Source organism: Ascaphus truei, chromosome 7 (assembly GCF_040206685.1).
Source record: "Ascaphus truei isolate aAscTru1 chromosome 7, aAscTru1.hap1, whole genome shotgun sequence".
Classification (NCBI taxonomy): domain Eukaryota; kingdom Metazoa; phylum Chordata; class Amphibia; order Anura; family Ascaphidae; genus Ascaphus; species Ascaphus truei.
Window position 1 is genome coordinate 25436478 of NC_134489.1, and position 8788 is coordinate 25445265.

Here is an 8788-nt window from a genome sequence, read left to right on the forward strand (position 1 = left end):
AATAAAGCCTCCTTCTTTTTGCTGTGTCTTGTTTGCTCTTTTGCGTGGCTTCTTACTTTCTTTTCTTTTCAGCTCCTCCTCGCATGGAGCAGGAGTGCCGCCTGCTGCCTAGCCTAATTCAGTCCGAACGAGCAGATGCCTAAGAAACTCCTGTTGAAGCTGTATCCAAATAGCCTGCATAGCAAACACTGCAGCAGCAAGCAGCAAGCAGCAAGCAGCAAATGCCTTGACTTGCTGGCTTCTTGTCACAATGGCTGGCTGGCTGAAATGACCTGAACTGAAAAGCCCAGCCACTGGCTGCTTGCATGCTTGCTGCCTGAGTTTCATGGCAGCCCGGACGAGTCGGCTAGCAGAGAAAAAGTGGGCGGTTCCTATGCAAATAAGCAGACGAAGCCTGGTGCCGGAAAAAGAACTGGAAGCATGTGCCTTTTTGGCTGTTTGCTGGCCATGCGGGCCCCCCAGCAGTGTGTGCGGCTGCTTTTCTTTACTCCATAGAAAGTCTTTGGCTTTTGCATCCGTCGTCGTCGTCGCCGCCGCTGCTGCATAGACTCCCCGGGGCTGTGTCGGGAGGAGCGGAGGGACTGGAGGCAGGCCTGCTGGGGGAGGAGGCGAGCGGGCAGCCAGCGGCTCCCTCTGCCCTTCTCCCTAAAGCGTAGCGCCCCTGGCCGTCGGGCGGCGCTCAGGCGGGGGCCCATTTCTGGTTATCGCTTCTCGGCCTTTTGGCTAAGATCAAGTGTAGTATCTGTTCTTATCAGTTTAATATCTGATACGTCCCCTATCTGGGGACCATATATTAAATGGATTTTTAGAACAGGGAGATGGAAGAAGAGCTTGCTCTGTCCACTCCACGCATTGACCTGGTATTGCAGTACCTCCAGGACCGGTGCACTTCCCTTTGGGGATATTTGGCTTGTATCAAAAAATAGAAACAAATGACTGTCTGACAGAAAAAAAACAAACATGCATTTTTGGCTCTTTCTTTTGCAAAGAAAGAAGAAGATGAAATGACGACAAAATAAAGCCTCCTTCTTTTTGCTGTGTCTTGTTTGCTCTTTTGCGTGGCTTCTTACTTTCTTTTCTTTTCAGCTCCTCCTCGCATGGAGCAGGAGTGCCGCCTGCTGCCTAGCCTAATTCAGTCCGAACGAGCAGATGCCTAAGAAACTCCTGTTGAAGCTGTATCCAAATAGCCTGCATAGCAAACACTGCAGCAGCAAGCAGCAAGCAGCAAGCAGCAAATGCCTTGACTTGCTGGCTTCTTGTCACAATGGCTGGCTGGCTGAAATGACCTGAACTGAAAAGCCCAGCCACTGGCTGCTTGCATGCTTGCTGCCTGAGTTTCATGGCAGCCCGGACGAGTCGGCTAGCAGAGAAAAAGTGGGCGGTTCCTATGCAAATAAGCAGACGAAGCCTGGTGCCGGAAAAAGAACTGGAAGCATGTGCCTTTTTGGCTGTTTGCTGGCCATGCGGGCCCCCCAGCAGTGTGTGCGGCTGCTTTTCTTTACTCCATAGAAAGTCTTTGGCTTTTGCATCCGTCGTCGTCGTCGCCGCCGCTGCTGCATAGACTCCCCGGGGCTGTGTCGGGAGGAGCGGAGGGACTGGAGGCAGGCCTGCTGGGGGAGGAGGCGAGCGGGCAGCCAGCGGCTCCCTCTGCCCTTCTCCCTAAAGCGTAGCGCCCCTGGCCGTCGGGCGGCGCTCAGGCGGGGGCCCATTTCTGGTTATCGCTTCTCGGCCTTTTGGCTAAGATCAAGTGTAGTATCTGTTCTTATCAGTTTAATATCTGATACGTCCCCTATCTGGGGACCATATATTAAATGGATTTTTAGAACAGGGAGATGGAAGAAGAGCTTGCTCTGTCCACTCCACGCATTGACCTGGTATTGCAGTACCTCCAGGACCGGTGCACTTCCCTTTGGGGATATTTGGCTTGTATCAAAAAATAGAAACAAATGACTGTCTGACAGAAAAAAAACAAACATGCATTTTTGGCTCTTTCTTTTGCAAAGAAAGAAGAAGATGAAATGACGACAAAATAAAGCCTCCTTCTTTTTGCTGTGTCTTGTTTGCTCTTTTGCGTGGCTTCTTACTTTCTTTTCTTTTCAGCTCCTCCTCGCATGGAGCAGGAGTGCCGCCTGCTGCCTAGCCTAATTCAGTCCGAACGAGCAGATGCCTAAGAAACTCCTGTTGAAGCTGTATCCAAATAGCCTGCATAGCAAACACTGCAGCAGCAAGCAGCAAGCAGCAAGCAGCAAATGCCTTGACTTGCTGGCTTCTTGTCACAATGGCTGGCTGGCTGAAATGACCTGAACTGAAAAGCCCAGCCACTGGCTGCTTGCATGCTTGCTGCCTGAGTTTCATGGCAGCCCGGACGAGTCGGCTAGCAGAGAAAAAGTGGGCGGTTCCTATGCAAATAAGCAGACGAAGCCTGGTGCCGGAAAAAGAACTGGAAGCATGTGCCTTTTTGGCTGTTTGCTGGCCATGCGGGCCCCCCAGCAGTGTGTGCGGCTGCTTTTCTTTACTCCATAGAAAGTCTTTGGCTTTTGCATCCGTCGTCGTCGTCGCCGCCGCTGCTGCATAGACTCCCCGGGGCTGTGTCGGGAGGAGCGGAGGGACTGGAGGCAGGCCTGCTGGGGGAGGAGGCGAGCGGGCAGCCAGCGGCTCCCTCTGCCCTTCTCCCTAAAGCGTAGCGCCCCTGGCCGTCGGGCGGCGCTCAGGCGGGGGCCCATTTCTGGTTATCGCTTCTCGGCCTTTTGGCTAAGATCAAGTGTAGTATCTGTTCTTATCAGTTTAATATCTGATACGTCCCCTATCTGGGGACCATATATTAAATGGATTTTTAGAACAGGGAGATGGAAGAAGAGCTTGCTCTGTCCACTCCACGCATTGACCTGGTATTGCAGTACCTCCAGGACCGGTGCACTTCCCTTTGGGGATATTTGGCTTGTATCAAAAAATAGAAACAAATGACTGTCTGACAGAAAAAAAACAAACATGCATTTTTGGCTCTTTCTTTTGCAAAGAAAGAAGAAGATGAAATGACGACAAAATAAAGCCTCCTTCTTTTTGCTGTGTCTTGTTTGCTCTTTTGCGTGGCTTCTTACTTTCTTTTCTTTTCAGCTCCTCCTCGCATGGAGCAGGAGTGCCGCCTGCTGCCTAGCCTAATTCAGTCCGAACGAGCAGATGCCTAAGAAACTCCTGTTGAAGCTGTATCCAAATAGCCTGCATAGCAAACACTGCAGCAGCAAGCAGCAAGCAGCAAGCAGCAAATGCCTTGACTTGCTGGCTTCTTGTCACAATGGCTGGCTGGCTGAAATGACCTGAACTGAAAAGCCCAGCCACTGGCTGCTTGCATGCTTGCTGCCTGAGTTTCATGGCAGCCCGGACGAGTCGGCTAGCAGAGAAAAAGTGGGCGGTTCCTATGCAAATAAGCAGACGAAGCCTGGTGCCGGAAAAAGAACTGGAAGCATGTGCCTTTTTGGCTGTTTGCTGGCCATGCGGGCCCCCCAGCAGTGTGTGCGGCTGCTTTTCTTTACTCCATAGAAAGTCTTTGGCTTTTGCATCCGTCGTCGTCGTCGCCGCCGCTGCTGCATAGACTCCCCGGGGCTGTGTCGGGAGGAGCGGAGGGACTGGAGGCAGGCCTGCTGGGGGAGGAGGCGAGCGGGCAGCCAGCGGCTCCCTCTGCCCTTCTCCCTAAAGCGTAGCGCCCCTGGCCGTCGGGCGGCGCTCAGGCGGGGGCCCATTTCTGGTTATCGCTTCTCGGCCTTTTGGCTAAGATCAAGTGTAGTATCTGTTCTTATCAGTTTAATATCTGATACGTCCCCTATCTGGGGACCATATATTAAATGGATTTTTAGAACAGGGAGATGGAAGAAGAGCTTGCTCTGTCCACTCCACGCATTGACCTGGTATTGCAGTACCTCCAGGACCGGTGCACTTCCCTTTGGGGATATTTGGCTTGTATCAAAAAATAGAAACAAATGACTGTCTGACAGAAAAAAAACAAACATGCATTTTTGGCTCTTTCTTTTGCAAAGAAAGAAGAAGATGAAATGACGACAAAATAAAGCCTCCTTCTTTTTGCTGTGTCTTGTTTGCTCTTTTGCGTGGCTTCTTACTTTCTTTTCTTTTCAGCTCCTCCTCGCATGGAGCAGGAGTGCCGCCTGCTGCCTAGCCTAATTCAGTCCGAACGAGCAGATGCCTAAGAAACTCCTGTTGAAGCTGTATCCAAATAGCCTGCATAGCAAACACTGCAGCAGCAAGCAGCAAGCAGCAAGCAGCAAATGCCTTGACTTGCTGGCTTCTTGTCACAATGGCTGGCTGGCTGAAATGACCTGAACTGAAAAGCCCAGCCACTGGCTGCTTGCATGCTTGCTGCCTGAGTTTCATGGCAGCCCGGACGAGTCGGCTAGCAGAGAAAAAGTGGGCGGTTCCTATGCAAATAAGCAGACGAAGCCTGGTGCCGGAAAAAGAACTGGAAGCATGTGCCTTTTTGGCTGTTTGCTGGCCATGCGGGCCCCCCAGCAGTGTGTGCGGCTGCTTTTCTTTACTCCATAGAAAGTCTTTGGCTTTTGCATCCGTCGTCGTCGTCGCCGCCGCTGCTGCATAGACTCCCCGGGGCTGTGTCGGGAGGAGCGGAGGGACTGGAGGCAGGCCTGCTGGGGGAGGAGGCGAGCGGGCAGCCAGCGGCTCCCTCTGCCCTTCTCCCTAAAGCGTAGCGCCCCTGGCCGTCGGGCGGCGCTCAGGCGGGGGCCCATTTCTGGTTATCGCTTCTCGGCCTTTTGGCTAAGATCAAGTGTAGTATCTGTTCTTATCAGTTTAATATCTGATACGTCCCCTATCTGGGGACCATATATTAAATGGATTTTTAGAACAGGGAGATGGAAGAAGAGCTTGCTCTGTCCACTCCACGCATTGACCTGGTATTGCAGTACCTCCAGGACCGGTGCACTTCCCTTTGGGGATATTTGGCTTGTATCAAAAAATAGAAACAAATGACTGTCTGACAGAAAAAAAACAAACATGCATTTTTGGCTCTTTCTTTTGCAAAGAAAGAAGAAGATGAAATGACGACAAAATAAAGCCTCCTTCTTTTTGCTGTGTCTTGTTTGCTCTTTTGCGTGGCTTCTTACTTTCTTTTCTTTTCAGCTCCTCCTCGCATGGAGCAGGAGTGCCGCCTGCTGCCTAGCCTAATTCAGTCCGAACGAGCAGATGCCTAAGAAACTCCTGTTGAAGCTGTATCCAAATAGCCTGCATAGCAAACACTGCAGCAGCAAGCAGCAAGCAGCAAGCAGCAAATGCCTTGACTTGCTGGCTTCTTGTCACAATGGCTGGCTGGCTGAAATGACCTGAACTGAAAAGCCCAGCCACTGGCTGCTTGCATGCTTGCTGCCTGAGTTTCATGGCAGCCCGGACGAGTCGGCTAGCAGAGAAAAAGTGGGCGGTTCCTATGCAAATAAGCAGACGAAGCCTGGTGCCGGAAAAAGAACTGGAAGCATGTGCCTTTTTGGCTGTTTGCTGGCCATGCGGGCCCCCCAGCAGTGTGTGCGGCTGCTTTTCTTTACTCCATAGAAAGTCTTTGGCTTTTGCATCCGTCGTCGTCGTCGCCGCCGCTGCTGCATAGACTCCCCGGGGCTGTGTCGGGAGGAGCGGAGGGACTGGAGGCAGGCCTGCTGGGGGAGGAGGCGAGCGGGCAGCCAGCGGCTCCCTCTGCCCTTCTCCCTAAAGCGTAGCGCCCCTGGCCGTCGGGCGGCGCTCAGGCGGGGGCCCATTTCTGGTTATCGCTTCTCGGCCTTTTGGCTAAGATCAAGTGTAGTATCTGTTCTTATCAGTTTAATATCTGATACGTCCCCTATCTGGGGACCATATATTAAATGGATTTTTAGAACAGGGAGATGGAAGAAGAGCTTGCTCTGTCCACTCCACGCATTGACCTGGTATTGCAGTACCTCCAGGACCGGTGCACTTCCCTTTGGGGATATTTGGCTTGTATCAAAAAATAGAAACAAATGACTGTCTGACAGAAAAAAAACAAACATGCATTTTTGGCTCTTTCTTTTGCAAAGAAAGAAGAAGATGAAATGACGACAAAATAAAGCCTCCTTCTTTTTGCTGTGTCTTGTTTGCTCTTTTGCGTGGCTTCTTACTTTCTTTTCTTTTCAGCTCCTCCTCGCATGGAGCAGGAGTGCCGCCTGCTGCCTAGCCTAATTCAGTCCGAACGAGCAGATGCCTAAGAAACTCCTGTTGAAGCTGTATCCAAATAGCCTGCATAGCAAACACTGCAGCAGCAAGCAGCAAGCAGCAAGCAGCAAATGCCTTGACTTGCTGGCTTCTTGTCACAATGGCTGGCTGGCTGAAATGACCTGAACTGAAAAGCCCAGCCACTGGCTGCTTGCATGCTTGCTGCCTGAGTTTCATGGCAGCCCGGACGAGTCGGCTAGCAGAGAAAAAGTGGGCGGTTCCTATGCAAATAAGCAGACGAAGCCTGGTGCCGGAAAAAGAACTGGAAGCATGTGCCTTTTTGGCTGTTTGCTGGCCATGCGGGCCCCCCAGCAGTGTGTGCGGCTGCTTTTCTTTACTCCATAGAAAGTCTTTGGCTTTTGCATCCGTCGTCGTCGTCGCCGCCGCTGCTGCATAGACTCCCCGGGGCTGTGTCGGGAGGAGCGGAGGGACTGGAGGCAGGCCTGCTGGGGGAGGAGGCGAGCGGGCAGCCAGCGGCTCCCTCTGCCCTTCTCCCTAAAGCGTAGCGCCCCTGGCCGTCGGGCGGCGCTCAGGCGGGGGCCCATTTCTGGTTATCGCTTCTCGGCCTTTTGGCTAAGATCAAGTGTAGTATCTGTTCTTATCAGTTTAATATCTGATACGTCCCCTATCTGGGGACCATATATTAAATGGATTTTTAGAACAGGGAGATGGAAGAAGAGCTTGCTCTGTCCACTCCACGCATTGACCTGGTATTGCAGTACCTCCAGGACCGGTGCACTTCCCTTTGGGGATATTTGGCTTGTATCAAAAAATAGAAACAAATGACTGTCTGACAGAAAAAAAACAAACATGCATTTTTGGCTCTTTCTTTTGCAAAGAAAGAAGAAGATGAAATGACGACAAAATAAAGCCTCCTTCTTTTTGCTGTGTCTTGTTTGCTCTTTTGCGTGGCTTCTTACTTTCTTTTCTTTTCAGCTCCTCCTCGCATGGAGCAGGAGTGCCGCCTGCTGCCTAGCCTAATTCAGTCCGAACGAGCAGATGCCTAAGAAACTCCTGTTGAAGCTGTATCCAAATAGCCTGCATAGCAAACACTGCAGCAGCAAGCAGCAAGCAGCAAGCAGCAAATGCCTTGACTTGCTGGCTTCTTGTCACAATGGCTGGCTGGCTGAAATGACCTGAACTGAAAAGCCCAGCCACTGGCTGCTTGCATGCTTGCTGCCTGAGTTTCATGGCAGCCCGGACGAGTCGGCTAGCAGAGAAAAAGTGGGCGGTTCCTATGCAAATAAGCAGACGAAGCCTGGTGCCGGAAAAAGAACTGGAAGCATGTGCCTTTTTGGCTGTTTGCTGGCCATGCGGGCCCCCCAGCAGTGTGTGCGGCTGCTTTTCTTTACTCCATAGAAAGTCTTTGGCTTTTGCATCCGTCGTCGTCGTCGCCGCCGCTGCTGCATAGACTCCCCGGGGCTGTGTCGGGAGGAGCGGAGGGACTGGAGGCAGGCCTGCTGGGGGAGGAGGCGAGCGGGCAGCCAGCGGCTCCCTCTGCCCTTCTCCCTAAAGCGTAGCGCCCCTGGCCGTCGGGCGGCGCTCAGGCGGGGGCCCATTTCTGGTTATCGCTTCTCGGCCTTTTGGCTAAGATCAAGTGTAGTATCTGTTCTTATCAGTTTAATATCTGATACGTCCCCTATCTGGGGACCATATATTAAATGGATTTTTAGAACAGGGAGATGGAAGAAGAGCTTGCTCTGTCCACTCCACGCATTGACCTGGTATTGCAGTACCTCCAGGACCGGTGCACTTCCCTTTGGGGATATTTGGCTTGTATCAAAAAATAGAAACAAATGACTGTCTGACAGAAAAAAAACAAACATGCATTTTTGGCTCTTTCTTTTGCAAAGAAAGAAGAAGATGAAATGACGACAAAATAAAGCCTCCTTCTTTTTGCTGTGTCTTGTTTGCTCTTTTGCGTGGCTTCTTACTTTCTTTTCTTTTCAGCTCCTCCTCGCATGGAGCAGGAGTGCCGCCTGCTGCCTAGCCTAATTCAGTCCGAACGAGCAGATGCCTAAGAAACTCCTGTTGAAGCTGTATCCAAATAGCCTGCATAGCAAACACTGCAGCAGCAAGCAGCAAGCAGCAAGCAGCAAATGCCTTGACTTGCTGGCTTCTTGTCACAATGGCTGGCTGGCTGAAATGACCTGAACTGAAAAGCCCAGCCACTGGCTGCTTGCATGCTTGCTGCCTGAGTTTCATGGCAGCCCGGACGAGTCGGCTAGCAGAGAAAAAGTGGGCGGTTCCTATGCAAATAAGCAGACGAAGCCTGGTGCCGGAAAAAGAACTGGAAGCATGTGCCTTTTTGGCTGTTTGCTGGCCATGCGGGCCCCCCAGCAGTGTGTGCGGCTGCTTTTCTTTACTCCATAGAAAGTCTTTGGCTTTTGCATCCGTCGTCGTCGTCGCCGCCGCTGCTGCATAGACTCCCCGGGGCTGTGTCGGGAGGAGCGGAGGGACTGGAGGCAGGCCTGCTGGGGGAGGAGGCGAGCGGGCAGCCAGCGGCTCCCTCTGCCCTTCTCCCTAAAGCGTAGCGCCCCTGGCCGTCGGGCGG

The 8788-nt window shown here is 52.1% G+C and overlaps 8 non-coding genes across 8 annotated transcripts; all 8 read left to right on the plus strand.

Annotated features, from left to right (window-relative positions):
* Nucleotides 1-703: 703 nt before the first annotated feature.
* Nucleotides 704-894, plus strand: LOC142500373 (U2 spliceosomal RNA). Its single transcript, XR_012802932.1, has one exon. It is a non-coding gene; the product is annotated as a U2 spliceosomal RNA (small nuclear RNA).
* An 823-nt stretch (nt 895-1717) lies between these two features.
* On the plus strand, nt 1718-1908 carry LOC142500374 (U2 spliceosomal RNA). Its single transcript, XR_012802933.1, has one exon. It is a non-coding gene; the product is annotated as a U2 spliceosomal RNA (small nuclear RNA).
* An 823-nt stretch (nt 1909-2731) lies between these two features.
* Nucleotides 2732-2922, plus strand: LOC142500375 (U2 spliceosomal RNA). Its single transcript, XR_012802934.1, has one exon. It is a non-coding gene; the product is annotated as a U2 spliceosomal RNA (small nuclear RNA).
* Nucleotides 2923-3745: 823 nt separating this feature from the next.
* LOC142500376 (U2 spliceosomal RNA) lies at nt 3746-3936 on the plus strand. Its single transcript, XR_012802935.1, has one exon. It is a non-coding gene; the product is annotated as a U2 spliceosomal RNA (small nuclear RNA).
* Nucleotides 3937-4759: 823 nt separating this feature from the next.
* Nucleotides 4760-4950, plus strand: LOC142500377 (U2 spliceosomal RNA). Its single transcript, XR_012802936.1, has one exon. It is a non-coding gene; the product is annotated as a U2 spliceosomal RNA (small nuclear RNA).
* An 823-nt stretch (nt 4951-5773) lies between these two features.
* Nucleotides 5774-5964, plus strand: LOC142500378 (U2 spliceosomal RNA). The gene has a single exon (XR_012802937.1). It is a non-coding gene; the product is annotated as a U2 spliceosomal RNA (small nuclear RNA).
* Nucleotides 5965-6787: 823 nt separating this feature from the next.
* On the plus strand, nt 6788-6978 carry LOC142500379 (U2 spliceosomal RNA). Its single transcript, XR_012802938.1, has one exon. It is a non-coding gene; the product is annotated as a U2 spliceosomal RNA (small nuclear RNA).
* Nucleotides 6979-7801: 823 nt separating this feature from the next.
* On the plus strand, nt 7802-7992 carry LOC142500380 (U2 spliceosomal RNA). The gene has a single exon (XR_012802939.1). It is a non-coding gene; the product is annotated as a U2 spliceosomal RNA (small nuclear RNA).
* Nucleotides 7993-8788: the final 796 nt, after the last annotated feature.